General features: G+C 40.9%; 1 protein-coding gene across 1 annotated transcript in view; it reads left to right on the forward strand.

Moving 5' to 3' along the window:
* CPA6 (carboxypeptidase A6) overlaps positions 1-24367 on the forward strand; it is a 332789-nt gene that overhangs the window by 68453 nt on the left and 239969 nt on the right. The gene's annotated exons all lie outside the window — the stretch shown is intronic.

Raw genomic sequence — 24367 nt, forward strand, 5'->3', positions numbered from 1 at the left:
CCTGAGGGAGGAGTCAGCACGAACAGACGACCTAAATGTGAATAATGTCCCTGGAGTTGTGCAGCACAGTTCAGGGCAGTAATCCTACTAACACACACACACACACACACACACACACACACACACACAGACACACACACACACAGACACACACACACACGGTATATATGCAAACACAGAGTGTGCGTATATACATATACGTACATACACATATGCACACATTTTTTTCCCAAGTTTTGAGGAAGAATTGTTGCTAGAATTGGAATGTCAAAATTGCAGATATTATATCCATATTAAATAGTTATAAGTAAAGACTTCAGCATTTAAAGGCTTTTATACTGGATACATTTTAAACAGCAGTGCACTTTTATAAATGAATGGGGTTTGTAATATACTGTAACTCTTCAATTAACATAAACTTCTTCCTTTTACTACTTCTGGTGGTAAAGTTCAGTCCTCTGAAGGAATGTCCACTAGGCATGTAAAAGCCTGTCTAGAAAAAGAAAAGAGAATGAACCTGTTACAGTCGGTGCTAGTTATTTCTGTGCAATTAATCTATAAAAGTTTTATAGTGCAGCTGAGTGTCCAAGTTGAAAGCTAAATGGCAATGCAGTAACCCCCTTCCCAAAACAGAGTGGTCTGACACAAGCTACGCCTTTTGAAGTTACTGCAGAGTTACTATCATCAGCTTAAAACATAAAATAATATCTGACATGTCCAAACAGACACAGGGAGTAGTTAAAACTAAGGGGATTTAAAGGAGATGAAGACTTGCCTGAGCTTGGTACTTTAGTAAATGAGATCTGATTTCTTTTAAGCCCTATTTGAACGTGGGTTAAACCTTACAAATGCAGGCTCTATTGGATGCCATTTGGGAAGTGAATGCACAGCTACCTCTCCATATTTATAAACTGTCCCAAAGATCCATATCTGTGCAGATAAAATAAGAAATGTTCTTACATCTCCCTGCCAATACTTCCTTAACCCCACGAAAAAGCAAAAGACCAAGAAATACTCATCTAGTGATACCATCGATATAAGTATAGTGTGTCACATCCTAACTAAAGTGCTGTAATTTAGGAATCTGACTGTTAGCAGAAAAATAAGATTTTGCTGATTTAAAAACGTACAGGTTGGTCATGGTAGTCTACACCTGTAATCCCAGCTACATGGGAGGCTGAGACTAGAGGATGGCTTTAGCCCAAGGTTTGGGGCTGTAGTGCACTATGATCACGCCTGTGAATAGTCACAGCACTCAAGCCTGTGCTGGGCAATGTAGTGAGACTCCATCTCTTAAAAAATGTACAGAAAGACCTTGAGCTCCACACTATCCTCCAAAGGAGCAAATGTGTTTCAGATCAACAGTGTTCTGCAGCATGAGGCCTCTAAGTAGATAATGCACAGGCAGTGCGATTTGAGGGCTTGCAAAAAGCCCCCTCCACAGCCCACAAATAACTCTCACATCAAATCAGACTGGCCTTTTGTTGTGAGAATGTCATCCCAGTGGGTTGAGGGATTACCCTCTTTTAAAAGGCAAATGCCTAGGAGAGGGGTCCCATGGAAATGCTGAGTGCCTCAGGCAATAGGGGCCTCTCTATTCAAAATTAGTGGGTCAGTGAGTCAGTTTTGATGGGCAAGGGGAGGGGTGGAAGGACAAGGTACCAGAGTGGTAAGAAATGAATTAGAAAAATTCAGCTAGGACATAAATTGTGGGGGATTGTGGGATGAGTAAAAAGGGGGTAAAACCACCTCAAGCAGGTGCAGATCCACCAGCACAGCTTCCAGAGTCACAGGCAGGCAGCCCCTCAATTGTGAAGACAGGAGGAGAGTCACAGCAGCAATGCCAAGAGCAACCAGCCCAGAGTTGGGAGAGGTCTGTGTCTGGTGGGAAAAGGTGCCCAGAGCCAGTACTGCTATGGTTGTATCTTTGTTTAGGAGATTTTTTTAGAATTTCAGCTCTTTATTTAAGATACAGGCAGTACCTGCGCAGGTTTGTTACATGAGTATATTGCTTGATGCTGAAGTTTGAAGTTTGGGGTATGGATCCTATCACCCAGGTAGTGAGCATGGTACCTAATAGATATAGGTAATTTTTCAACCCATGCCCCTGCTCCCTCCCTCTAGTAATCTGCAGTGTCTGTTCTTCCCATGTTTATGTTCATGTGTACCCAGTGTTTAGCTCCTACTTATAAGTGAGAACATGTGGTATTTGGTCTTCTGTTCTGGTGTAAATTCACTTAGAATTATGGCCTCCGGCTCCATCCATGTTGCCGCAAAAGACATGCTTTTGGTTTTTTCATGGCTGTGTAGTATTCCGTGGTGTATATGTACCACGTTTTCTTTATCTAATCCATCACTGATGGACACCTAGCTTGATTCCATGTCTTTGCCATTGTAAATTGCATTGCAACAAACATATGAGTGCATTGTCTTTTTGGCATAATGATCTATTTTCCTTTAGGTATATGCCCAGTAATGAAATTTCTGGGTCGAAGGATAGCTCTGTTTTGAGTTCTTCCAGAAATCTCCAAGCTGTTTTCCACAGCGACTTTACTAACTTACATTCCCACCAACAGTGTATAAATGTTCCCTTTTCTCTACAGCCTCGCCAGCATCTGTTGTTTGGGAAATTTAATTTTTCGGTAAATCCACAAAAAGAATCAGTCATACAGTTTCTATTCCTATTCAGAAGACTTTGTGTAGTCATATTCCTGCTATGGATATGAAGCTGGACAAGAGTAGTTTTTCGGTTGTGGTCCTTTGACAAATAACCAGCTTGCCTGGTTACAGTAAAGGGGCTTTAGCATTAAAGCAATCATGGAGTCGTAACATAACTTTGCACCCAAGGCAGGCATTTTCTCTACATCATCCCTCACAAATGCTCAGGTCGTCTCTGCAGTACAACCTGACTCCTAAGCCTGAGCCCTGAAATCAGACTTCAGTCCAAATCCTGGCTCTGCCACTCACTAGCTATATGACGTTAGGCTTACCCTCTCTGTCACGTCATCACAACTGTAGAACGAACTGTAGAACGGAGAGAATAGTTCCAGCTATTTCCCAACTGTAGAATGGAGAGAATAGTTCTAGCATCATAGGATTGTTCTATGACAGTAACACGGTACATATAAAATGGCACAGAATATGGCATATAGTAAATGTTCAATAAATGGTAGCTATGATTGTCATCAACTCAAACAGCCTCCCTTTATTCACCTTTACTTCATAAAGCAACTCTTTCTAGAATGTTCTATAAATAACAATTGTATTAAAGGCTTCTTGAAGGAGAAGCCATTTGTTTGTGTCTTTGTTCAACACCAGGCTCCTGATGCTTTCAGTAGTGTCTGGCGCACAGCAGGCATTTAAAAAATATTTGTTAAATGAATTTTATAGAATTAAGTCTATCCCACTCTTTGAGTACTAAAATACTATTGTATTCTGTGGATAAAAATAATAAAACAAGGCCGGGCGCAGTGGCTCACGCCTGTAATCCCAGCACTTTGGGAGGCCAAGGTGGGTGGATCATGAGGTCAGGAGATCGAGACCATCCTGGCTAACATAGTGAAACCCCGTCTCTACTAAAAATACAAAAAAAAAAAAATTAGCCGGGCGTGGTGGTGGGCACCTGTAGTCCCAGCTACTCGGGAGGCTGAGGCAGGAGAATGGCATGAACCTGGGAGGCGGAGCTTGCAGTGAGCCCAGATCGCACCACTGCACTCCAGCCTGGGTGACAGAGTGAGACTCAGTCTCAAAAAATAAATAATAATAATAATGAATTGAAAGAGATTACAAAATAAGAATCATGCAACACTGAACATTGAAATCCAAATTTAAAATCATTGTATATCATAGTATCCAATGTGAATATCCCTATTTTGCCCCTTAATGATGTAGTTTGAATGAATGCTGCCAAATACAGTCAGAGAAGAGAGGTGAATGTAAGAAAAACAAGATCCAAAGAATTTAGACCTAGCGTGGGATCTCTGTCTCTTTCATTGAGCAAGGAGGTTTTGTCTCCTTTTTTCTTTTCCACAGTTCATCTTCATATTTTTCTCTCTGGGCTACATTTGATTAGCTGCCCAGTGTACCAGTCCTTTCAAATCACACCTAGTTGCATTGTTCCTTACAGCAGAATTTGCTATTGCCCCCAAGTTTCTATCGTCCGTAAGTTTTGAAACTCCTTTGGCTACATAAAAAACTGATTAACAAAACAAAAACTTAGTGAAATAATACCTTCCTCTGTAATGCCTACACCATCCTAGAAGCTTAAAGCTAATGAGGCTGTTAGGGCTTATTTGTTCAAGGAAGACTCTGATTTGGCATTTCATCCATTTTAAAAGCAAAACATCATTTTGTGGGACTTAGAATAAAACATCTTGATTGTGTCCCAAGCAGGACTTTAGACCGGTTTGATGCCTAGGTTAATGGCATTTCAATTATACTATTTTCAAGATGAAATATAAATTGTTCCGGGTTTTTGCCCCTGTGTGTTCATATTGGGCCTGAGCTCTCTGAGAAACCTCCTCCCAAGTATTCTGGAAGACTCTAGGGTGCTGGAGAGACATGGTTGGATTTGACTTGACATGGGAGTGTGGACTAAAAGGACTCGATGATGGATTGGCTAAGTGAGGAGGAGAAGGAGAGGAGGAGTTGTAGGTTACTGGCTTGAGGAGTGAGATAGATAGTGGTGCCTTTTAGTGAAACGAGGGGAAAAAATGGGAAGAGGAACTGATTTGGGTTGCGCAGGAATATAATGGCAATCTAGAAAGTTTGTAGGCATTGGAAGAAAATTTTACACAGGGAGTGGAATGAAAATATGAGTTCAAAGACAAAATTGTGATATAAAATGTTCCAGTTATATTTAGACTTCTTTGGATACATTGAAAATTGTGATATATTTTTAAATGTTAATATTTACAATATACTGAAATACTTTGTTCCTGCCATTAAACTAATAATGAAAAATATTAGCGCCAACTTAAAAATGCATGAGAAGGCCAGGTGCGGTGGCTCACACCTGTAATCCCAGTGCTTTGGGAGGCTGAGGCGGGTGGATCACATGAGGTCAGGAGTTCGAGACCAGCCTGGCCAATATGGTGAAACCCGTCTCTACTAAAAATACAAAAATTAGCCAGTTGCAGTGGTGCGCACCTGTAATCCCAGCTATTTGGGAGGCTGAGGCAGGATAATCGCTTGAACCTGGGATTCAGAGATTGCAGTGAGCCAAGATTGCACCACTGCACTCCAGCCTGAGCAATAGTGTGAAATCCCTTCTGAAAAACATAAAATAAAATAAAATTTAATTTAAAAAATAATAAAATGCTGGTTCTCCAAAGTTATTTTGGGAGTACATAAGCAAAAATGTTTGAAGACCACTGCAAAAGAAAACCTAGGAAACATCCCAGCCTGCGCAAAGGAGTTCTAATGTCAAATGTTTTCTTAGCAATAGGGAAGTAAAAGCATTTTTCAGAAGACTCCTGCTTCTGAAGCAAACTATACATTAGTGTGTTTCAGATTCGAGGACTGCAAGCCCTTTAGTCAAGTGGTAGAGCTGGGCACACAGGTATAGACAAAGGAAGGCCAGAATCATATAGAAGCAGTATTTTATCTTGTTGCATGTATTTTTATAGCTTAGGTGTCTCTGCCTGATTCTTAACTATTTCCATTAGCATCACCAATGAACCCTACTGAACACTACAGCAAGGTGATCCTGCTGAACAGGAGCTTGGTGAAGAGCCACTCCTGCAGAGTGGGCTGCAGTGGGGATGGGGGAGGAGTACAATGATAGAAAATAAAAGGATGGCAAAGCCTAGGATGGGAGAGGTGGTACCACATGCAGACAACTGAAAGACGAATGTGCCAGCAGATTTTAATTTCAGCAAATACTTAATGAGCCCCTAATCTGAGATAGACACCATTGTGGGATATCAGCAAGATTGAGGTGATTGTGCTCAAGGCTAATGACATGACAGAGCATTTTTTAAAAAAGCTCTGGGCTCCCTGTCAACTGCAGTCAACCAGCCAGAATTAAGAACTCTCATCAGTGGATAGAAAAATACTATTTTCCATCACCAAATGAAACTGAAGATACCTCCAGATCTATCATCTTGAATTGTCCAGAGGACAAAGGTGGTAGAACATATGTGAGTTTATGTGTTTGTGTCTATAGGTGAATTATTAATACTCAGAATCATGACAATGAAGCAGAGGAAATGTATATACGAAAATTGGTATTTGATGTTTCATTTCTGGTATCCCCTACTGGGTTTTCTTGAAACTTCCCCTTCCTTTATTTCTGTGTCCTCTGGATTACCTTCCAGCCCACAAAGCATTTCACATAATTGGAAGAAAATGCTGGGTAAAGACACATACTTGATGTTGATTTGCATCTTTGTACACACCATTGCTAGTAGGCCCAAACTATACTATAATTTTTACTGGTTTTCTTAGTAATTGTGATAAACTGTTTTTTCTTTTATTCCCTCGGACTATCCCTGTTGAGTTCCCAGTTCCTAGAAAACACTGGATATTGGAGAGCAAGGTTTGCCTACACCAATAATAAATGGCTTCTCAGGGTTATAATCTGTAAATAACCTTCACTTTAAGAGCATTACCTAACTGTGCTGCTATGATTTGGGTCTGTGTCCCCGTCCAAATCTCATTGCGAACTGTAATCCCCCCAATGTTAGAGGTGATTGGATCACTGGGGCGGATTTTTCCCTCAGTGCTGCTCTTGTGACAGTAAGTGCTCAAGAGATCTGGTTGTTTAAAAGTGGGTGGCACCTTCCCCCTGCCACCTCCTGCTCTGGCCAGGTAAGACCTGCCTGCTTCCCCTTCGCCTTCCTCCATGATGGAAAGTATCCTGAGGCCTCCCCAGAAGCCATTATGTTTCCTGTACAGCCTGCGGAACCATGAGCCAATTAAACCTCTTTTCTTCACAAATTGCACAGTCTCACGTATTTCTTTATAGCAGTGTGACAGTGGACTAATATGTGTGCTAATAGGCACGTATTCTACATCTTAGATGGATAATTGGAGAGATTCTTTATACCTCTCAAAGGAGTGCTATTCTATATAGACTAGTTTTCCAGAAAGTGAAAACAATATAAATATTTTAATTTTAACTTATTGTAGGAAATCACCCTAAATGTAAATACATTCTAACTGAACACAAGGCTGATATTTAACCTTTTGTGACCTAGAGTGGTTATAAGCATCACTAGTTGTTATTTACAGATACTGAAGTTCTGGGTCCTCTTGATTTTTCCATGTCCTGTGGCTCCCAGATGTTCTGTTGTTTTGGGGTTTTTTTTTGTCTTTAGATAATTTTTCATATTTCCTTTTGCTCTGAGTTACATGATACGTAAGAACCATCAAACGTCTGTGGTGAACTCTTTACTCCCTTCTGAAGATCTGCCCTTCTAAGTTACTGTAACACAGTGATAGGAAAGTGCAGACCTTCATTAGGAAGGGAAGGGGAGAGGTGAGGAAGTTGTTATCTAAGAAACTAGATTACAACACTAATTGATAGAATGATTTCTAAATTAAACATAAATAAATTCCCAAAGAATTCTATTACTTCAGCTTCAATTCTGTAGCATTGCTCTTGGCAACCTGGAAATGCTTTTGCTTACCTCTTGCTGGTGGGATGGGTTACAGAAAGACTTCCTGTCTATAGGTGAGCATGTATAATTTGATCAAATCAACCATCAGACCACTTTTAAAACTCACCTCTTACTCTCTTCAGTCCACACGGAAAGAAACTTCTGAAATAATAATCAGTTGCCTGGTATACTGCTCAATGATATTGACACACTTAAGAACAAGCATACAGGTAAGGGGCTAGTTATAGTCTCTGGTAATAAAAGCACTCACTTAAGACTGTTGCCATGAGTAGTCAGCTTGAGATTAGCCCTGGAACAAATCAAATGGTAACTCACAGTTATCTTTCCTATATAATTTTGACAATAGATCTTTGTCTGCCGTGGAAGAAACACTAATTGATAACTGTACTGGATTTCCAGGATCTGTCCCCGTCCATCCTTTCATTGACCCATGAGTGATTCTTCCTACATGCAAGCTGACTGTGGATCCTGCCTTACTCAACATTCTCCCATGACTTCCCTCACCTGCAGCCGCCCCTTTCTTTAGCTACCTTCAGGAAAGCATCCACCTCTCATTCAAGCCTTAGCTCAAAGTCTGCCTCTTTTAAGAAACTTCCTCCCAGGAAGATTTGGGTGTTCTTCTCTCCTTTGCTGTCACGGTACTCCATGTACATTTGTAATACAGTTGTGAATTTGAATGTCAGTTTCCTCTCTTCATTATGTGCTTCTTGATCGAGGCTTTCATTTTTGCATACCTAATACATAGTATAATGCTGGGGGCCCAGAAGGCATTTAAAAATGCTTTTTAATGGCTGAATATCCAGATCTTTTTATCATTAAAACTCCAGATGAACCTCTGAAACAAATCAATCCATCACCATCCAACAGTTATCCTTTGTTCCTACCGGAGCACATTTTTTGTGGGGTATGTGCTATATATCATTGAGATATATTAATTTTGAAATAAGTGACTAGAGAGCAGCTATTAAACTATGAAGAAAGAGCTGGCTCTGCTTTTATAAATAATTCTAACTATCATAACTTGGAAAAGTTGCTTAACTCATTCTAACTGAAGTAACTATTTCACACTAGCAAAGCAGCAGAGAACTGCCTGTGTGTGTAACTAATGGACAACAGATGAGGAACAGTGATGTAGAAGCTTTTATTGAGTGTGAATATATTTTGATTCTGACTATATGAACTGTTGAAGTGGGTATAGAAAATACAGATTTTTAATTCATTGGAAGCTATCAAAGTTACTTTGATAAAGTATATTTTACCAGTTTATTGAAACAAAAACAATTTTCTAGCCATAAAAGGAACAATTTTAAATTTCACAATTTGGAGGCAAAGCATGTTGAGCAAAGCCCTTTTAACCAGATTGATGATATCTTCTTGTGCATATGCGCATAAAGTCTTCTGTTCAAACAGGACACTTTTAGTAATACGTGAATATAGCTCTTTTTTGAAACTCGTGTGTGACCAGCGCCAGCCCAAGTCAAATATTGACGAGCCTCCTGTACACAGAATAGATGTGTGGCCGTGGCTACTGCTGGCTAGACATGTTGGCATTTGAGAAGCTCGCTTTTGCCCAGCAGCCTGGAAGGCGAGAAGCATCCTTGTTCATCTTTCTGTCCCTGGTGCCCTGCACCCCTCGAGCTCTTCCTAAGGGTGAGCAGCCCAGGCTTGGCAGCCGCTGGGTCTGGGCGCACAGTAATCTCCTATGCCATGCTGTGCCACATCCATTAAAGCTAAGACATATCTTGTATTCAGTTGAAATTAAACTGATTTCAGATTCTCATACTGAAAGAAATCAGGTGGAAAGTCAGTGGGTAAGAAATTGAATTTCAGTTTCACTCGTAACTCTGAGGTCCCCCCTCAGATGTCACCTAACCTTGTCAATCCTCCCTTTAAATGTGCAAAATCAGAGGAAAGGAGAAGATTGGACCCAAAGCCCTCTAAGCTTTAAAATTAACAGCATTAAAATTTTTTTTCTCTAACTTTTAGCGGAGAAGTTGAAAACAGATTTGGATGATGTTGGCATGAGGGTCTTTCCTGTAGGCTGACAGTTAAGACATGCAGGCCCTGGTTTTGGCTCTGATATTAATTCTGTGGCACCGGCCTGCTCAGCCTGTTCTTGGGGAAACCTGGGGGCTAAAGGGCTAAACTGGTGATCTCTGAGGTCCTTTTCAGATCTAAGAGGCAAAGACCCAGTCAGCAAGCTGCCTGTGGCATCGTTAAACATAAAGACTTCACCCCTAATCTGAAATGACATCGGGCTCCATCAACCTTTTCTTGACATGCTTAACCAATGATTTCCTTCTCAAAGGTCATCAAAGCAGCAATGGGAGTCCACCTGCAAGTTTCAGTGATTTAAAACACCTGAGTCTGTGTAGATGCCAGATGATAGGTTTTTTGGTTCCAGGTGATTAAAGAAACATTTACTGAACATCTGTGGGCCAGGTTCTACTCAACACTGAAGACAGTAATAACCACATGCCTATGTGACTTAAGGAGTCCTAAAGGAAAGGGAATGCAGATATGTAAACCTTGTGCATAGCAGGTTTTTCCCCAGGCTTGCGATTCTGGACATAGCAATAACTAATATTTCTCAGGCCTAAGGCCCAACCAGTGAAATGCTTAGGGGGCACTCAAGAATGATCGAGAGTGTCAACCATTCTTGTCAACCTATAGATTCCCCCATCCTGCCACCTGGTTTTGGCCCTTCCCTTTCCCCCAATGCCCCAGAGAAGAGAGCCGCATTCTTCAGTGAGGGCCATTGTGTCATAAGCCTATATCACAGTCGCACCACCAAGCAGCCCCTGTTCCCATCAGGGCTGCACGGAGACCCTGATCTTTCCTGAGAATCCTTCCAAGACCTGCCTGTCATTGGGCTGCTATTCCACATGCTTCCTCCTTCCCGTTCCCATTAGCAAAGACGAGCCAAGGGAGACTTTCTGTTTGGGTTCCAGGGCTGTAAGTTCCCAGACCATGTCTCCCTCCTGCCCAGCTTTACTGGCTGCTACCAGGGCCCTTCGCTGGTGAGAGTGTCTCCCTCCCCAACCCTCTCTCACTGAATCCTTGACCCTGAGATCTCCTTGGACCTGTTTTCCCAAAAGGAATGGGTAGCACTGTACACTGGAGAGCTTGCTGCAAGTTTTCTGCCCACTTCTGTGATTCTATTTACCGGGCAAGGCCTCAGGTTACCATCAATTTTGCATCCTTTACATAAGTTCCCACAGTGGGGAAGAATAGTAAAGTAGGTGTGGAAGTAGCACCAAGGAGGAAGAGAAAGGGGTCATCAACTGTGTCTCAGTAAGGAGGAGAACTCTTGAAGAGGTCGTGTCTCTGCTCGGTTCTTTACAGGTGAGTGAAGTCTGCCATCCTACCAGAAGGAACAGTGGATCATGTTCACAAAACTCTTAAGTAGTTCCATAGTTCTGAAATGCAAATGATAAACCTGGAATAGCAAGAGATGAGCCTATAGAGATAGAAGAGAGGCATGGACTCTAACAGGACATGTATATTTTGTTAACTACCTATTGAAGGTTTAACATTTGTCAGGAACTGCACTAAACCTTCACCCTTAATTCATCTAATCTGCACCACAACCCAGTGTGATAGGCCCATTTTACAGATGAGGAAACTACCGACTAGAGAGGTTAAGTAGCTTGTCAGTGGAAGAACTAGAACTTATTATACCTAGAGCTTTTGGATTCCAAAGCTCATGCTCAAACTTTATTGCCTGCATGCTTGGGAATCATTGCCGTAGCAAACAAATCACTGCTGTCCCACTGGAAGGTCTAGGAGAAAGGAAATGGTACAATTAAAGCAAAGCCATAAAAAGAAAAATGCCATTCATGTGGGAGTCTAGAAAGAAGCAAGAAGATGAGGAAAATTGACATAAAGTTGGACTGTATTCTTTAGCCATGATCAACTTGAAGAGGTTTCCTACTTAAAGAATTTTCGGCGGGCGCCTGTAGTCCCAGCTACTCGGAGAGGCTGAGGCAGGAGAATGGCGTGAACCCGGGAGGCGGAGCTTGCAGTGAGCCGAGATCGCGCCACTGCACTCCAGCCTGGGTGACAGAGCGAGACTCCGTCTCAAAAAAAAAAAAAAAAAAAAAGAATTTTCAAAATAGTTATACCCAGAGTGTTTCATCTTTTGTTTTCAGTTCTTGTACTTGAAGATACTTACAATGACAGTTTCCTGAGAGATGTGCTCCTGTGCCATTTTCCTGTTCTGTTTGTGTCATACTACTCAATTTCAGCACTGGAAATTGAGGTGGGCAAATGGGAAATTACCATTTCATGAAGAAACTTGGTCATGCAAGGTCCTAAAGATCATTGTTGCATATAGATGTACCTACTAAGGAACTCAGAAGACAAATGTAATGGAACAAAAGTTTAGCAGACTTTTAACCTGAATGCTTTTTGGATGTTGTTGGTGTTTTGTTTCGTTTTTCCTGTGAAGAAATAGAAATCTTGTAGAGCAAAGCTACAAAACAGGCATTGATAGTCTACCTGGCCTTTAAAAGTGAAAATTTTGCCGACTATTTTTTTTCAGAAACGTAAGCAGTTTTAACTTCAGAAGCAAGAAGAAAAGTTGCTTGGGATTTTCTGGGTTACTGTAACCATTGCTTTCTGCCTCACCCTTTCCTAGGTAGTACCTAGGTAATTTTGATCTCTTTTGGTTTAGTGTATAAGTAAACTGTCTGAGTATAAGCTTCCTTTTCTATTGCTTAATACATTAAACTTGCCTTGTAATAACATGATACATGATTGCCCAAATACAACCAGAGTAATAGTTTTTCCTAGTATCACAGCTAGTATCACAGCTTAATTCCTGGGTGAGACAGACCTATGCTGTTTGTGTCATGCTCTGCCCTCCTACTGGACCCCATCCTACTCAAAGTGTACCTTTTCCATTGACTGTTTGGGAAATTTGAGGCCCTGAAATCCACACCCAAATAACCTCAAACCCACTTCTAGAGCCCACATGAGCCTTGCAGTCTCAGGCCCAAATGGTTAAAAGAAAAAGAAAAAAAAAAGGCAGGGGGCAGGAGATTTGAGGTGCTGTTTCTGGAGCTTGGATATACAAAGTGGGTTATTCATGAGCCAGGTGTGGGAGAAGGCAGCAGGTGGGCAGTGGGCTAGAGGCCAGCCCTCTCTCTGTGTTGCTACATTTGGGCACAGTACCCCATGGAATCCAAAAATTCTAAATTTGAACCTGGACTCCCAGGCGGTTAGGAAAATATACCTGTCAAAAGAATAGAACATTTTATCATCTTATTGCCTTGATTTGTAACTTTTATAATATTTACACATTTGGCATGAAAGTCTCCAATTGCACTCTTGATCCAGCTCCTACAAATGTTAGGGGTAGGTCTGGGTGACCCCTGACCCTGAACCGTCAAATCAAAGTCTCTCACCTTGCAAGGTGGAATTTAAGAATGGCAGTCTTAGTTTCTGCTGGTCGCTTGAACAGAAAATGTCTAAACTTAGGAGCTGAGTCCCATCATTTGTGAGACCACCACAATGAATGAATGTCTATAAACTTTAAGATGAGAACTTTAAAACTTTAAAATGAGAACCTTCATTTCTGTTCTATCCAAGACTTAGTTGCTCAACTTTTCCTCAAATTCTCTAAGATGCCCCTGTATCCTTCCCATAAAGGCCCTCTCCTGCTTCACTGCCTTGGAAGGGGTTTCCATTACTTACATCATATAACCTATGTTTCCACCTAGATAGCAAGAATTAAGGAAGTCATTGTTTAGTAGCACAAAACATTATGTTGGAGGCTTTCAATGTTGTCCATAAAATTTGTGCTTGCCTATTAAGAATAGCAAAGACGTGGAATCAACCCAAATGCCCATCAATGATAGACTGGACAAAGAAAATGTGGTACATATACACCATGGAATCCTATGCAGCCATAAAAAAGGAATGAGATCATGTCCTTTGCAGGAACATTGATGGAGCTGGAAGCCATTATCCCCAGCCAACTAACGCAGGAAGAGAAAACCAAACACCTCATGGTCTCATTTATAAGTGGGAGCTGAACAATGAGAACACATGGACACAGGGAAGGGAACAACATACACTGGGGCCTGTTGGGGAGTGGGGTGGGGGAGTGAGAGCATTAGGAAAAATAGCTAATGCATGTTGGGCTTAATACCTAGGTGATGAGTTGATGGCACACGTTTAACTATGTAACAAACCTGCACATCCTGCACATGTACCCCAGAACTTAAAAATTAAAATTAAAAAAAAAGTTTGTGCTTGCTACCTCCAGCAGATCGAAGAGTCTAGTTGGGTGACTCTGATAACTGGCTAACAGGCTAAAAGAATTAACCAGGCTTAACTGAATCCATAGTACCTTCACATTATAAATTTTAAAAGCTCTTTACTGGTCGTCAGTTGTTATTTCATCTCTGTTTTATATTTACCTTGAGGTTTAGGGCTGTTTTTCTCTGCGTTAGTTAATGCAGCACATACATTTAGTTTTTATTTTTCAAGTCCTGAATAGAGAACTCTTCACAGAAAGGGCAGTAGTAGGTAGGGAATTGCCACAACGTCTTCTGGAGGGTTGTCAGGGAATGGACTCTGTCACCAACAGTGGCCCGCAGCCTCATTTGCCTGTTTCTTAGAGAAGAGGCTTTGACTGCACCAGTTCTTCTTTTTCCTCTCATCTGTCTTCTCCTGCTTCCTCTCACCTCAGTGTGAGTCAGCTGTAATTGAGGTTGTTAAGAAACTGCTTTGTTCAGAGGGTTAGTGGGGGAGAGGGGAGATCTGCCTCTGTATTCCTGACATCAAATAACTTTCCAAGGTGCTCCTGCAGCGCATTGTGTCCCTTTAAGACACACATTAAAACAACACAATAATAAAATGCTTTATCATAAAGACCAAATAAGCGATAAATCATTAATCGCAGGAGTCGTATTCCCTACTTTAGAATATATACGTAGTCTGAGATCTCATTTTCTAGAATAACATCACTATTTATGACCTTGTTCCACAAAACTGGAAGAACAGGGCTGGTACTCAAGATGGAGACAGAATTGGGATGGACTGTCCTGGGAGATTGTAGGTTTCTTGTCACCTGATTGATTCTTTGTAAATTAACTTCTCCCTCCAAGAAGAAATAGAAGCCATCAGGAGATAACACTCTCACATGCTACTGTCTCTAACTCTAAACTTATATCCAGTGCCATCCATCCTGAATGCCTTCCTTCCTTCTCCTGTTTTCAACTACCTGCCTCCCCCAGAACCTGCACCAAAATCATGGTCTTAGGAGGGGGTGGTGGTGAATGGATGAAGGAACGTTCAAGATGGTGTTGCTGGGCTGAAAGAGTAGATTTTCAAAGAGCTTAGGCGTATCCATGCAATGGAATATGACTCAGACTTAAAAAGGAAGGAAATTCTTATACATGCTACAACATGGATAAACCTTAAAGACATGCTACATGAAGTAAACTAGACACAGAAAGACAAAGATTATATGATTCCACTTATATGAGGTACCCAGAGTAGTCAAGTTCATAGAGACAGACAGTAGAATAGTGGTTGCCAGGGCCTGGGAAGAAGGGGAATGAGGAGTTATTGTTTATTCTCTCTATCCCTGCTTGCTCTGTTTAAGATTTCCCATTTCTCAAAAAGTTCTAGAACATATGCTGTGGAACTGACTTGACTCTTCTAGCTTTTACCCCCAATTCTCTTGCACTATAATAAAGCAATCTCTGAGTTGAGATGGCTTTATAGTGACTCACAGTTTGCATGGGATCCAAAGGGCTCATTGGATACTTGAGCTTTGAGGGAACCTGCTGTGGGGCCAGCCCTGAAGGCAGGCTGCAGAAACTACAGGAGCAAAATGCTTCTTGCTGCCTGAGAAGGCTAGCCTTCCTGAAGTTCCTTTGTTCCACTCAGATCACACAGCGGCTTCCTCGGTCCCTTGGATTAAAGCCACAGTCCTCGCAACAGGCTTCCAGGCCTGCCTCCCTCCTGCCTCTGTACCACTCTACTGCCCCACTCCACTCCAGCCACAGTGGCCACCTCCTCAATCACCAGCTGCGTTCCCATGTCTTGGCCTCTGCATTTGCCCTTCTCCCTGCCTGAAACATTCCTCCCCCAGAGGTCCATGTGGCTTTCCTCTGATACCTTCTCAATTACACCTTCCTTGACCACCATATTTAAAATGAGAAGACCTCCACCTGGCACTCTGTGTCCTCCTCCCCTGCTTTGTTCTTCACCATCTTTCACTCTGTATATTTTACTTATTCTGTGTGAGCATTTCCTTAGAACATTCAGTAAATACTTGAATAAATGACTAAAGGGATGAACTAGTACTTTGCTTTCCAGAAAGGCCAGAAATCATATAGTTACATAAAAAGCTCTGTCCCTTTAGAATGACATTGTAAATGGAATCCATATAGGTCAACAGTAATCCCAGAATTCTGTGACAACCAGGGGATGTTAATCCGGATTACTGGCAATAGTCCTAAGGCCAAAGTCACTAAACTTTCAAGTGAACCATAACAAAATAAACCTGTCCTTTCCAGAAAATTCACGTCCTTTGGGAAACCAATGGAATCAATCACCACATCAACTGTAACTACTCAGTGATATGAATACCAAAGGCTGCTTGGCATTTTTCTTAGCAAACAGGATTAGGGGAAGGTGGAAAGCACCCTTACAATTCATTAAAACTGTAATACAGGCGGGACATGGAGGTTCACGCCTGTAATCCTTCCTAGCCTTGTGGGAGCCTAAGGCAGGCACATCACTTGAGCCCAGGAGTTCAAGACCAGCCTGGGCAACACAGTGAAACCTCATCTCTACAAAAAAATACAAAAATGAGCCAGGCATGATGCTGTGTGCCTGCAGTCCCAGCTATTCAGGAGCCTGAGGTGGGAAGATCACTTGAGCCTGGAAGGTCAAGGCTGCAGTGAGCCAAGATTGAGCCATTGTGCTCCAGCCTGGGTGACAGAGTGGGACTCTGTCTCAAAAAAAAAAAAAAAAAAAAAAAAAACCAAAAAAAAACCTAAAGTAATTAACTTTTACCACGTGCCAAATACTACATTAGTGGAGAAGGTCATTTAATTCTCACCACCCTACTAGTAGACATAATAATCTCCAGAGAAACCTGGGGCACAAAAAAATCTGCCCAAATTTATGCTGCCGTAAGTGAATCAGACTTAGGTTTTCTGAATCCAAAATCTAAAGCCTTTCCATTATGCTACACTGCCTCCCTTACATAATAAAATCAGACCACTTGGGATTTGCTTTGGCTGATTCTGAACTAGATTTGAAATTACCATGCCTCTATAACTGCTTTCTACCTAGATTATTAAAACACTGACTACAGCAATGAAACTTTTCCACAGTAGAGAGAAATAATATTTTAAAGGTTGCTATCTTATCCAATTCATTTTTTGAAAATCATTTTGCCTTATCACTGGGTAAAATCTCTAAGCAATAAAAGAAATGCAATGAAGGGAATAGGCAACGTCTTATAAAATGTGCTTTGCATCTTAATAACGTGATTTATTTATTACTTATGATAAATGAAAATATATTGCATTGGTGGAATTCGTGAATAGGACACTTTGGGGAATGCGAAGTTTTGCTTCTGGCATTCAGCTGATTGACTACATTGTTGAAATGTAGAGTAGGACTTCAGGGCAGTTTTGCAAATGTAATTAGGTTTGTGGTTATTAAAGCATAGATTTGCCTTTCTCCAACATATAATATATTTTCAATAATAATCCAAGCGCCAGGAGACTCTGAAAGAGATCGGAAGAAAGCGATAATATTTTATTAGTGTGCATCAGAGGAGAAAGACTTATCTATCTTAGAGCAGCCAATGTTATAACTTAATCCCATTTTTTTCCAAGATAAATTATATCCAAAATTACTCTAGCTAATTTTAACTCCAATAAATAGGTTGGTAAATTCCTTTCCCATTTTGTGTGTAGTACTGGGTTACGCATGTATAGCATTGCTTTGTCTCTTAATTAGCAATTTCTGTACTATGCATGATGACTGGAAGCCATGATTTAATCAAGTGAATCTCACCATCCCCTGATGACTGGTATAATCTGAATTTGAACTCTATTATATATCTGCTTCCATTTGGAAGGGAGACTCCAGGCCCCTTATAGAGCGAAAAGAGGCCTGTCTATCTGGAGTATAAAGAGAACAGTGAGAGGGGAACAAGAAACGCTTGGAGAGGAAGGCAGGTCCAGCCAGCATAGGGCTTGCAGCCCATGCTAAGAATTTGAGAAGAGTTTTATCTTTCATGAGTGGAAACATACTGAAGAAATTTAATCAAAAGAGGTAGGGTGCCATTTGTAATTTTTAAAAATACAATTTTCCTGCTTTGTGGAGAGCAGATTGAAAGGGGCAAGATGATATCAGAGAGACCAGTTAGGAGGCTGCTGTGTAGTCCAGACAAAAGAGAATGGGAGAGGAGCAGCAGAGGGGAGAGGAGGAAGAAAGACTCAAGTTCTGTGTGACAAGCAGAATGTCCTAGATTTGGTGATGGATGAGATGTTGGGTTGAAAGAGAAGGAACTTTCAAAGACAGGACCTCGCTTTCTGGCTTAGGGGTCTGGATTTTTAGTAACAAAATGGAAAAGTGGGTTTGAGGGGAAGATTAACTTCATTGTTGGCCATTCTGTTTGAGATGTCTGGGAGACATTAGGAAGAGATGAGCAGTTAGACATACAGTTGAATATGTGAGCAGGAACTAGGAAGACAGGTTTGATGTAGAAATAAATGGTGGGGTGTTATCAACATAAAGAGTGTTGAAGTAATGAGATTAGATTGAAACTCCCTAGTGAGAGGGTCATGGCGTGAAAAGAGAATGAGGCCCTGAGAAATGATGTTTAGAGGTGGGTACGGGGGAGGATCCACAGGGAAGCTGATTTTGTAAATTACATCTGTGCAGCTATTTGTTTAACAAATGTATATGACATACCTTATTATGTACCATTGAAGGTTCTGGGCACACCAAGGTGCACAAGAACTAACCCCTGACCTAAGGAAGTTTGTGCTGCAGCCGGGGAGACAGTCATAAAAAGAAAGCATTACAATCAGCACAATACATGTTGCAGCACTTATGATACACAAAGCAGTGGCAAACCTCAGATGGAGTTAGATAGGAAGAAAGATCGAGAAGCCTTTAAAAAAATTCTGTTAGGTGGGTGTTACAAGATGAATAGGAATTCTTCAGACCAGTAAGGTAGGGAAGAGTATTCACTGTAGAGGGAACAACAAAGACAAGAAAGGCTCAGTCAGCACAACACTCCAAGGAAACGAAAAGGACGCCAGTGTGGCTGAAAACCCAGCATGCGGGATGGGTGAGGAAGGCAGGAGAGGAGGTTGGTAACAGGATCTTCAGAACCTAGAGTCATGGCTGGCAGGAGGCGGGAACTCAGGAAATATTTATTTAGTGAATACATGATCAAACATGCATCTCACAAAGCCTCTCCTGGTGGCTGCAGGGAGAGTACCCTGGCATGAGGAGAAAGTAGAGTAAGGAGTCCACTTGCCAGGTCCTGCAGAACCAGTGGAGTCATTAGAGCTTGTGTGGAGGGAGGACAGAAAGACAGGAGAAAGAGAAGACAAGGTATTGGAAAAGCATTTAACTATCCTGAGTATCAGTATTCTACCTACAAAAAGTAGTTTAGGACCTTCTACGTTTAAAGAAACTTTGATTCAACAGACATTTGCTGAAGGCCTATCAGGAAGCAAGAGCTGGGCTGGTTGCTAGAGATACCAGTGAACACATCACATCAGGTGTGGAGAGAGCCTACCCTTAGCAAGGAAGATGGGTTGAACAATTTATCATTGCTTTTGACTTATAAAACCTCTTCTTCCGATACTTCTCATCTTTTAGAGAAGGTAAAGGATATTTTTTAAACTGCTAGGTTTATAATACAGATATTTGTTGGTTTGTGTGTTTACTTCTTTGTCCTAGTTAAGAATTATATAGTTACATTTTCTTTATTCTTCAGCAACATCAGATTATTTTCCAGAGATATGCAATAGTTGATTCCTATTCACAATCACAAGTCTGCTGTAATCACGAAGGACTTCCTATCAAGCATTTTTTAAGTTACCTTTTTAATATTTTTTATCACTATTTCTTTCTGGATGAAAATGGAAGAAGAGGAAAGAATTTATAATCAAATATTTCCCAGTTTGTATCTTCCTCACCCTAGTTGAGATTTGCAACCATACTCTTCTGAGCCATCGCTCCTGTTCCTGCCAGTCCTGAATCCGGAGATACCATGTGTTTAAGCAAAATAAATTGAGAGATTAAGGGTAGGGAGATGGGAGGTAGAAATAGAACATAGGATCATATTCTTCATTTTTTGATTTTATAGTTTGGAGAAAATGGCATCGTACTGCCTCAGCTCCCCCAAGTGAGTCAGGCTTTGATGACAAATTACTTGGAAATACTTTGCCTAGAGCCAAAGGCCTAGCCCCAGTGATACATGCATTTGGCTCCAGCACTCTGTTCTTCTGGACCATTAAGAAACTCCACCAAACTCATAAAGGCCATCCTTAAAATCCCATGGGTTGGAGGCCCATACAGATCCTCATTTTCACATAGCATATGACTTCTTTACAAGGAGCCTTCATTTCTATTCTCATTGAATCCTTCCAAGGCTCTCTTACAGATGTGAGTTTACACTCTTTTATAGATAACCAGACATTGGGGAGGTTAAAGACTGAGCCAAGCCTTGAACCCCACATTGATGACATGAACTTGAGAACTCTTTCCACCTTAACATGGTCATAAGGTCACGCTCACAACGCAGCATCACATGGGGATATCACATCACCAAGAGTCCTCTGAGTGCTTTGTCACAATCTGTGCTCCATGAGCCTTAAATTAGAAGTGATCAACGTCTGGAGCTAACCAGTCATTGCTGTGCTCATCCATGTTTCCTGCCCTGTAACATTTGTGGGAATAGTTGAAGAGAGTAGAATGGGATACTGGAAAAAGAAATGTCTCAAATAGAAACTACTTTAAATCAACAGTGTTTACAGTTATGGGTTTCATGGGAAAGTAGAATGGTTTCTGAACTCAGGGATGTGAGAAAATCAGTTGTGACTTTGGTTGATCAGATTAAATGACCCAGGCCGGGAGAGGACACCCAGCCAGCCGTTTCTTCTCCGGAATTCTTTTATCACACAACTCTGTTTAGAGTCTGGGCAAAGGAGGCAAAAACAAAAAGCAAAAGAAAAACCCCAACTTCTCCAATTGCCTGCCCTTGTTTGCTTCTCTGCTTCCACAGAGACTAGAAGAAGATTACAACACACACCAAAACTCATAAAACCCATAAGCCTTGTGGTGATAGCAACACCAAGTATTTTATGTCCAGGTAGGGAGATAGGTAAGATGTAACCTTGGGAAAAACAGAGCCAGAGATGAATGAAGGGGAAAATTCTATACAAAGACATTTTCTTTTTAAAATCCTTTTTCAGATACTGTCTTCTATCTTTTGCCTCCTCAGTGTTGTGTCTCTCTGCCTTCCAGTTCACACAGTGGTGGTGGTTTTAAAATCAGGGATTGCAGAGATTGAACATTCCTTTTTCACGATGCCCTTAGAGTCACACAGGGGCCTCTTTGCTATTTCCAGCTGAGCTCACCCCTCCTCTTTTCCTGGAACTTCTGAAAGGGCCCCAGAATCAGCCTATGTGATCTGCTGCAGCATTAGAATGAGAGGAGGGTTTGCTTTTTCCATAGATCCTGATTAATGCAGGACCAAAGAATTCCACCAGAATAAAATGTTATTTTTTAGCAGTTTTGAGTAAGGACTTTAGATAGTTTTCATGACAAACCATATCAGGGGTTTAGGATTAATCTCAAGAAGGACATAATTCCTCATCCCTTTCCATCAAAATCCTTTTCTCCTGATACCTAAGTTTTGTACATCACAGTAGGCATTCTCTCTCCCTAGCTCATTAGAGTAAATGAAATCACAGACACTGAGCTAGTGGTAGCTGGATCTCTGTTATGAGATTTTACTGCTATTCTATTTATAAAATGACAGCCAAAAGACTTGCATATGCTTTTTTCCAAGTATATAAATTTTTAAAGTAGAAGCATGTTAGTACTGTCTTTTTATTAGAATGATCAAAGTGTATCAATAAGAATTGTATCAAGGATTCAGTAAGAATCCCTGTAATAACAAAGAAACCCCAGGTGCATTCAAGGACTGCCTGGTTGAAACACTCCAGGCCATTTTACATGTTTGAGAGATTAAATAATTCTCTTTTATTGTGTAACCTTGTAACATTCAAAGAATGCCTGTATGCTAACGAATTTTATTCTACTGATTGTACTGTAATGAAGGGGCAGCATTATCTGTGTCTTATATAAAGAGTACAAAAATTAAATCATTTGCCTCAAGTTTCACAGCGAGCAATAGAAAGCTGTACTAAATCCAAAGTGCAGAAACAGAAAATTAGACAAATCTGGCCACCTATCATCGTAAGCCCTTGAGGCCTGGGGCAGTGTAGAAAAAGAAGAGACCAGTTTAAGTATGTTAGAATGATTTCATGATGCCTGCAGAACCACATTTTCAGCCTCACTTGGAGAAGGACATTGTCACAGAGATTTTACAGATTGGCACCATCCTGTACAAAACTCTCTTCATCAGTTGCCCTAAATTCTGCCCCAACCCATGTCATGTTATAAAAGGAAGAGGCGTGTGGTGTGAGGCAGAAGAGAAGCCAGTATAGGGGCCAAGGTTTCTGATGTTTGCCATTAGGCAATTCCATGCTGCATAATACAAATAAAGCCATATCTACTCAAAAATCTCTCACTATTCTAGACTTCCAGAATCTCAGAACATTTAAATCAGTGTTTCAGGATTTGGTACTTACACATTAAAAAGTCCTACAACACATAAATTTTATTCACCAAATGAGAAAAATTACCTAGTGAGAAAGCACTAAAAAAATGCAGCCTGAAGGAAAACAAAGACCTCATGTAATCACAAAGCCATTAAGTTTCATGTAAATTCCTTATGGGGAGACAAGGAAAAAAAAAGCATGTTAGTTTTTACCTTTGAACATAGCTTACAACAATTCTTTGATTCTTTGGCTTCTCAGTGGTTAATTTTAGACTGCTACTATTAACATCCCGTCACTGATTATTCCTTTTTATTAGTAGTAGTAGTAGTATACTTTAAGTTTTAGGGTACATGTGCACAATGTGTAGGTTTGTTACATATGTATCCATGTGCCATGTTGGTGTGCTGCACGCATTAACTCGTCATTTAGCATTAGGTATATCTCCTAACGCTGTCCCTCCCCACTCCCTCCACCCCACAACAGTCCCTGGAGTGTGATATTCCCCTCCCTGTGTCCATGATTTCTCATTGTTCAATTCCCACCTATGAGTGAGAACATGCGGTGTTTGGTTTTTTGTCCTTGTGATAGTTTGCTGAGAATGATGGTTTCTAGCTTCATCCATGTCCCTACAAAGGACATGAACTCATCATTTTTTATGGCTGCATAGTATTCCATGGTGTATGTGTGCCACATTTTCTTAATTCGGTCTATCATTGTTGGACATTTGGGTTGGTTCCAACTCTTTGCTATTGTGAATAGTGCTGCAATAAATATACGTGTGCATGTGTCTTTATGGCAGCATGATTTATAGTCCTTTGGGTATATACCCAGTAATGGGATGGCTGGGTCAAATGGTATTTCTAGTTCTAGATCCCTGAGGAATCACCACACTGACTTCCACAATGGTTGAACTAGTTTACAGTCCCACCAACAGTGTAAGTGTTCCTATTTCTTGACATCCTCTCCAGCACCTGTTGTTTCCTGACTTTTTAATGATGGCCATTCTAACTGGTGTGAGATGGTATCTGATTGTGGTTTTGATTTGCATTTGTCTGATGGCCAGTAATGATGAGCATTTTTTCATGTGTTTTTTGGCTGCATAAATGTCTTCTTTTGAGAAGTGTCTGTTCATGTCCTTCGCCCACTTTTTGATAGGGTTGTTTTTTTCTTGTAAATTTGTGTGAGTTCATTGTAGATTCTGGATATTAGCCCTTTGTCAGATGAGTAGGTTGTGACAATTTTCTCCCATTTTGTAGGTTGCCTGTTCACTCTGATGGTAGTTTCTTTTGCTGTGCAGAAGCTCTTTAGTTTAATTAGATCCCATTTGTCAGTTTTGGCTTTTGTTGCCATTGCTTTTGGTGTTTTAGACGTGAAGTCCTTGCCCATGCCTATATCCTGAATGGTATTGCCTAGGTTTTCTTCTAGGGTTTTTATGGTTTTAGGTCTAACATGTAAGTCTTTAATCCATCTTGAATTAATTTTTGTATAAGGTGTAAGAAAGGGATCCAGTTTCAGCTTTCTACATATGGCTAGCCAGTTTTCCCAGCACCATTTATTAAATAGGGAATCCTTTCCCCATTGCTTGTTTTTGTCAGGTTTGTCAAAGATCAGATAGTTGTAGATATGCAGCATTATTTCTGAGGGCTCTGTTCTGTTCCATTGATCTATGTCTCTGTTGTGGTATCAGTACCATGCTGTTTTGGTTACTGTAGCCTTGTAGTATAGTTTGAAGTCAGGTAGCATGATGCCTCCAGCTTTGTTCTTTTGGCTTAGGATTGACTTGGCGATGAGGGCTCTTTTTTGGTTCCATATGAACTTTAAAGTAGTTTTTTCCAATTCTGTGAAGAAAGTCATTGGTAGCTTGATGGGGATGGCATTGAGTCTATAAATTACCTTGGG

Source organism: Hylobates moloch, unplaced genomic scaffold (genome assembly GCF_009828535.3).
Source record: "Hylobates moloch isolate HMO894 unplaced genomic scaffold, HMol_V3 SCAFFOLD_9, whole genome shotgun sequence".
Classification (NCBI taxonomy): Eukaryota; Metazoa; Chordata; class Mammalia; order Primates; family Hylobatidae; genus Hylobates; species Hylobates moloch.